The sequence below is a fragment of the Pan paniscus genome, chromosome 8 (genome assembly GCF_029289425.2).
Source record: "Pan paniscus chromosome 8, NHGRI_mPanPan1-v2.0_pri, whole genome shotgun sequence".
In the NCBI taxonomy this organism is placed as follows: domain Eukaryota; kingdom Metazoa; phylum Chordata; class Mammalia; order Primates; family Hominidae; genus Pan; species Pan paniscus.
The window spans coordinates 136,233,515-136,241,175 of NC_073257.2; positions in this window are offsets into that span (position 1 = coordinate 136,233,515).

Consider the following 7,661-nt stretch of genomic DNA (forward strand, 5'->3'; position numbering starts at 1 on the left):
CTATACCCAGAAGAAGCATCCTCCCCTCTGAAGACACAGGGATAGAGGAGACTGTGAACACGCAGGCCTGGCTAAGTCCCTCCATCTATTACCGTTACATCAGGCGGTTTTATCCGATCAAACTTTTCTAGGACTATCCACTTTTTTATCAAACCAAGCATAAAAAACACAGGTTTGGCTGGGTGTGGTGGCTCATGCCTGTAATCCCAGCACTTTGGGAGGCCGAGGTGGGCGGATCACCTGAGGTCAGGAGTTCGAGACCAGCCTGACCAATATGATGAAACCCCATCTCTACTAAAAATACAAAAATTGGCCGGGCCTGGTGGCATGCGCCTGTAATCCCAGCTACCTGGGAGGCTGAGACAGGAGAAACGCTTGAACCCAGGAGGTGGAGGCTGCAGTGAGCCAAGATCCTGCCATTGCACTCCAGCCTGGGCAACAAGAGTGAAACTCTGTCTCAAAACACACACACACACACACACACACACACACACACACACACACACACACAGGTTTACACATTTCTTTGGGTCTTCATTTCCTTATGAAGGCTCCTGCATCCGGTAAAAATTATATTAAATAAATGTGTATGTTATTCTCTTGTTATATGAGTCCCAGGCAGGAACCTAGGACGGTGAGGAAAAGCTCTTTCTCCTCCTATGGCATCCACACACCCAGGGCCTGCCACTCCTGCCCAGCCCAGGACCGTCACTATCTCAGTGACCAGTGGACAGGGCTCAGCAGGGCCACACGGATCAAGGTGGGCCCCAGCCAGGCAGAGACCAGGCCCCGCATCCTCCCACCCCCTGCACAACTTCGGTCCCCCAATCGCCAGGGCAGGTATGAGTAAGGCCATTGCACAGTGGCAAAAACTGAGGCCCGCAAGGGCCCAAGGACCACCACTCAGATCCCTCCGGGCACAGCCCAGCCAGGAGCTCCGGGCAGAGTCCCGGGAGGCCCTGCCCACAGGGTCAGAGCGCCCCTGCCCCCAGGGTCAGAGCGCCCCTGCCCCCGGCCCAACGGATGCGCAAGTGACCATCACCTGTCAAGCTCGCTGCAGCGCGGGAGGTGGGGTGGACCCTTCCCTGCCCCGGAGCCCACACCTCTGCACGGTGAACCGAGGCGCTCCGACGGGTGCGCGGACAGCACCTGGCACTGAGGAGGTGAACGCGACTCCCACACACGCGGGACTGAACCAGCGCCCCAGAGCCCCCAGAACACGCATGGGCCCGCGGGGCCGCAGCCCACGCCCGGGACAGCCGCCCGCAGTCTACGCAAGGAGGGGCCGCGGGGCTCTGGTTTCTGCAAGTTCTGAATTGTCTCCAAGGCGCACATTCCAACGTCAGAATAATAAACTTTTACAGAACTGTATTGCTCTGCAGCGCGTGGGGGGACTCGGCCCAGCGAAGAGCGAGCGCCCTACAGGCCTTGGCGGAGGAGGGCACGGTCCCCAGCGCGGCTCCTGGCCCCGCCCACGGCCCCGCCCCAGCTCCCGAGCCCCGGCCTCGCGCACGCGCATCTCGGGGGCTCGCAGGTCGGCCGGGAAGCAACGCTTTGCGGGCAGCGCCCCCTGCCGTCCCAACGCGCGTGGGGCCCTATGGCTGCGAGCAGTTCCGGCCAAAAGCCCCAGGACCCGGACTTGGGGTTATTGACTTGCGCGTGGGCGCTGAGTCTTGGAGGGGAGGGGACAACTCGCCACACCCCCGTCCTCTCCCTAGAGCTCGAAGCCCTTTTCTGCTGAAATGGGGCCGCCTTTTTTCGGGAAACTGACTTTGGGGGAAACTAAGTCTCAAGGGGATCTTAAAACCCAAGACGGGGGAATGGGAACCTCACAGGACGTGGGGGCGCTTTTCTGGCCATCTCTATATAAAACCTGCCGGGGGCCTCAGACCCTGGCTCCTCTGTCAGTTCCCAAGACCCATCGCGCGCCCACCTGAGCCCGGTGCCCACTGGATGGGGGCTCAGGCTCACCTGGTCAGTCCTCACCCCCACCTCCAGAGACCAGGCAGTCATGCCCTTCTAATATGGCGGAGGTCCCAAAAGATTATACCATATTTTTACTGTGCCTTTTCTGTGTTTAGCTATGCAAATACTTAGCATTGTGTCGTAGCAGGCTGTGCCATCTAGGTTGTGTAAGTACACGCCATGATGTTCACATAACGAGAAAATCGCCAAAGGACGCATTTCTCAGAACATACACCTGTTGTGAAACCACCCGTGACTGTTCGGTCCTAATTCAACCCCCTCATTCGATAAAGGACAGAGAGGCATTGAGTTGCCAGAGGTCATCCTGGTTGTCAGAGGCAAAAGCAAAACGGAAGCTCTGAGCCTCGCAGCAACCACCCACGCCACCGCCTCCCGTGATCATCAGGAGGCCTCCCCAGGTTTCTGTCCCAGGGAGCGCAGCCGGTGGACAAGTCCCTTCCGCTCTCTGAGCCTCCAGTAACATGAAAACACTGGCAGGAGACCCTCCATGATTCCAGGATTCCTAGAACACTGGCAGGACACCCTCACCCGGTGTCCACTCCCAGGTCACCCCACTGAAAGCCGGCAGCTTTCTGTATGGTCTGCATCCATGTTTTTCTATTTCTCCCAGGAGTAATTACTCCATTTGTTCACAGGTACACGGCTTGGCACTCAAGGGCCATAAATTAAAGAGATGCTGTGATAAAAAGGAAGGCACGAGAGAGTAGGGGCTGGTGGATCCCACTTGCCCTTCACTGCCGGTCTCAGAGACTGGCCTAGGAGAAAGCCACAAAGATCAAAGGCCCCCAGACCCTGTATCCCCATGGATGTGCAAGCCTGAGCTGTCGGTAGTCCTCCCGAACCCTGCCTTGAGCCATGCTTGGCTATTCCACACAAGCCTTATTTGTAGCAATCATCTGCTGGGCTCTTAAGTATTGTGATGCAAATTATAAAAGCCATTTTAGTTCAGATATCTCATTAACAATTTGAAGGGCTAGGCTGATGTATAGAGAAAAAATCTCATTTGCAAGTTAATCAGAATAAAGGCTGGGGAGCTAATAAACCTCCTCTGAGCCATTATACATGCATGGAACACTAGAGTGAGCCCTGAAATATATTTTAAAGTTTTTTTTCCTAAATGGACTAAGCTGCTTTTAGATATATATTATTCATTTTGATGCCTCCTGCTGGTATTTTAAGAATCCATCCCCCAAGTTCAAAACAAATTGAAATGCTTTTACAGGCCACAGGGGCCTCTTGGCCAAGCTCTTGAGACAAAGGGAGGAGCTGTTCTCAAAGCCCCCAGTCCCTGAGGCACCAGGACCACCTACTGGCTCCCTCAGAAGGTTTGTCCAGCCCATCCAAGGCTCTTGGGCATCACCACTATTTCAATGACCTAAAGCAAGCTTGTGTTTCTGAGCCTTGGTCTCCTCATTTGTAAATGGAAGTAATAATACCTGGAGTGAGACTTAAGGCATTTGAAATAGTGCCTGGCACAGACTGCTGAATAAATGCTATTTATTTGAACCACTGTCTATCCTCCGGGACCAGCCAAGTGGTACTCAATAAACATTTTTGAAATAAATGTACCTATTAAAAAGCCCGCTGATGCCAGGAATCGTGTGCCTTATTCACCAGTAGACGTCAGTGCCCCAGCATGGTTGGGTGAATGACACCCTGCCTCACACTCAATACCCACTTTGCAAGGACTGCACATTAGAATCCCCAGGAGCATTTAATATCCAGGTGCAAGGCCCCATCCAGGAGATGCTGATGTAATTGATTTGAGGTGAGGTCTGGCCATCAATATTACTCTTTTTTTTGAGACAGTGCTTCGCTCTTATTGCCCAGCCCAGAGCGCAATGGCACAATCTCGGCTCACTGCAACCTCCGCCTCTTGAGTTCAGGTGATTCTCCTGCCTCAGCCTCCCGAGTAGCTGGGATTACAGGCGTGCACCACCACGCCCAGCTAATTTTTGCATTTTTAGTAGAAACGGGGTTTCACCATGGTGGTCAGGCTGGTCTTGAACTCCTGACCTCAGGTAATCTACCCACCCCGGCCTCCCAAAGTGCTTGGATTACAGCCATGAGCCACCACACCTGGCCAACACTAATTTTTTAAGCAAGCCAGGTGACTCTGAAGTGCAGCTGGCATTGAGCAGCACAGATTCAAACCTATAAATGTCCCCTATATGCCTCCCCCGACCTCTGTGGTGCTTCCCCATCACATACAGATGTGCTGCAGAGAGCATGCTGGGAACTTCACAGTCCTAGTGCTTGACACGCATTGTCACTTTCACCTCTGTTATTCTGGGTACATCAGATGTCCTATCCCAACCTCAGTTTTCTTATATGTGCAGTAATTAATTTAGATGAGGTATTCTGGAAGGTCAGAATCCAAAGAACAAGTTATCATTAGGGGGTGTGGAGAGTGAAGGTGGTGACTATTTAAAGTGCAAAAATGTACCAAGATTATCATCTTTCTTTTGCACATATCTAAATGTGCATCTGGGCACCACATACTCTGTGAGTTCTCCTCTACTTTGAACCACTCCTCTCCGAAGAAGAAAAATAACTTTTTACCTGAAGAATGTGAGCCCCTTTAAATTATCAGGCCCAGAAAAGTATCTAAAATATAATGGCAGTCAGGTCTCACTCCCCCTTGAGCTAAATAATTACCTCTCGAAGCCCCTTGCCATGCAGCTCTAGACTAACTGAAGCCAAATGGCCACAAAAACGCCATACATCCTGTACTTCAACAATGAATAGCCAATCACTAACCAATGCCAATTCTCTAGACCAATGAGAATTCCTAATAAATAAGTTTTATAATCACCCCTTCTCCTGATTTTTTTTCTTTATAAATATTCTCCAGAGCACTCCCCAAGGCAAACTGATGATGTATCCTGGGCTGCAGTTCTCAAGCTTGGCCCAAATGAGAGGATTTTTCTCGGCCCCTTTGCCAGGCACGCAGCAGGAGGCACCCCATCTACTGGGCCTGCCAGGCCGCATCTGGCTTGCACTCCAGCGCAGATCCCACAGCAGCTGCTGCTGCATGCTCAGGCCCTGGTGGGAGGGGGTATGTGAGTGAGCAAGTGTGGGGTCCAGCCAGCCATTCCAAATGCTGGCACAGGGGTGGGCTCCATGCGGGGTTTGCAGCTGGACCAGGTGTGTCACTCCAAGGGGAATGCAGTGGTGCCCAGGCAGGGGTGCCCATGACCCTAAAGCCCCGAAAGGGTGTTACAATGTGCTCATTAGCTCTTTTAGTCCTACCATCCACAGCCCAACAGACGGTGGCATGTTAACAGCTCAGTCAGCCCCTTGCCCCATTCCAGCCCGCAGCTCCGGGGCCAGCTCCGCCCCATCACTACTTTCCATCACATGAGGCAGCTGCCCTCTGCCAGTGAAGGGCAGAGGGCCACAGTGTTACAGCCTTGTGAGTACCCATGTTCAGTGAGTCTGGAGTTCTTGTCCCACGTCAAAGAAGAATGAGGTCACACTGGCAACTGAGGGGTGGTGAGGGCAGAGAAGCTTATTAAGTGACAAAACAGCTCTCAGCAGAGAGAAGACGGGAAGGTGGTCTCCTCCAGCGTGGCTGAGTCTAGGGTTTTTATAGGCACAGGATGGGGGAGGGGCAGGCCATAGGTAGTATCAGAAAAGGCAACATTCAATTGGTCAAAAAGCATTATTCAGAAAGAACCAATCAGGAAAGGGTGGGCAAATAGGAACAGAAGTTCTCACTCTGGGTCACAGGTTTCATCCAGAACCAACAGTTCAGTCTTTCAGACTTCAGGCTGTTTTTGGCTCGAAGGTGGTGTTTCACTGGGGACCCGCCCCTATCAGCCTAGGCATTTTGTCTGCCTCCTGCTATCATGAATAACTTTATGATTATTAATTTTGCCTCAGCTTCTTCCTTTAACTTGACATCCCCTTTGTGATACAGCCAGGTTATTAGCTCTACGCCATCTCTTCCTTATCTAGATGTCACCCTTATCTGAAAGATTCCTTCTCCTGAAGCTTCCTCTCTCCCAAACTCCTCCAACTGTATGTGTCGGGGGTGGGGAGGGGGAGCTAGCAACTTATTTATTGATCTGCAATTCTGTGCCAGGTCCTCCACCAGGAGCTTGACCTACTCCACCTTTTTTAATCCTCCTAACTCCCCTGAAAGGTAGATAGCATCCCACTTCCTCACAGCTAAGGAAAGGGAGTATCTAACCACAGCAGTTGCCATGATGTTCTACCCCAAATCCAAAGCCTGTGTCTGACTCTCCCTGCCTCTCGCTTCACCACCCCTCCACTTCATCCCCAGGGCACTAAGTGCCGTCAGCAGGTTCCTGCCCACCTGTTCACCACTGGACATAGGCCCTGAGGCCCTACAACCAGTGTGTACTGCATGAGTAAGCCCTAAACCATCAGCCAGAAAGGATTTTCTTTTGTTTGTTTCTTTTTTGAGACAGAGTTTCGCTCTGTTGCCCAGGCTGGAGCGCAATGGCGCAATCTCTGATCACTGCAACCTCTGCCTTCTAGGTTCAAGTGATTCTCCTGCCTCAGCCTCCCGAGTAGCTGGGATTACAGGAATGCACCACCACGCCTGGCTAATTTTTTGTATTTTTAGTAGAGATGGGGTTTCTCCACGTTGGTCAGGCTGGTCTCAAACTCCCGACCTCAGGTGATTCGCCCACCTCAGCCTCCCAAAGTGCTGGGATTACAAGCATGAGCCACCGCACCCAGCCTAGGATTTTCTAATAGGATCACGCCACACCCCTGCTTCAACCCCTTTCTTCAGTGACCCCACTGCTCACCAAATTAAGCCCAAATTACCCAAGGCCCTCATCGTCATTGGCCACCGTCTCCACAACTCCCTGTACTTTCCTACCTCTGGGTCCTCTCTGACTTTTAAAGCCTTCAAAGAATTTAGCAGGAAGATAGTTTTGTTAAAAATCACCTGCCCTAAGTCATCTCTGGTGAGAATAACTGAATTCAAATTAAACTGACTCATCATAATAATAGTATGTCCTAAGGCAACTTGCAAATGTGGAATCTCCAGTACACACACACACACACACAGAGACTGAATTAGAATCTGCATCTTAAGGCTGGGCACTGTGGTTCACACCTATAATCCCAGCACTTTGGGAGACCGAGGCAGGTGGACCACTTGAGCTAAGGAGTTCAAGACCACCCTGGGAAACATGGCAAAACCCTGTCTCTACCAAAAATACAAACCAATTAGCCAAATCTGGTGGCACACGGCCATGGTCCTAGCTAGTAGAGAGGTTGAAGTGGGAGAATCGCTTGAGCCTGGGAGGTGGAAGTTGCAGTGAATCGAGATCATACCACTTCACTCCAACCTAGGTGACAGTGAGACTATGTCTCGAAAACAAAAATCTGCATCTTAATAAGATTCCTAAGACAGGTTCTCAACCTTGAATGCCTTGGAGAGCTTACCTGGCCTGGGTGCCACCCCAGTTGTAATTGGTATGAGGAGCCTTCCCAGTAACTGCTAACTCATTTAAACGTAGTCATTCAGTGACAGAACACTACCCTGACAGAGTACCAAAGACTCAACTCTCATACTGCTAAGAGGTAACTTTTTAGAACCTGGGGGAGGCAGTGAGAAATGTGACACAATTAACTTGAGTTTTTTTTCTTTGAAAAGCAAGGCACTTCTAGGGATTTACTCCATAGAAACACTG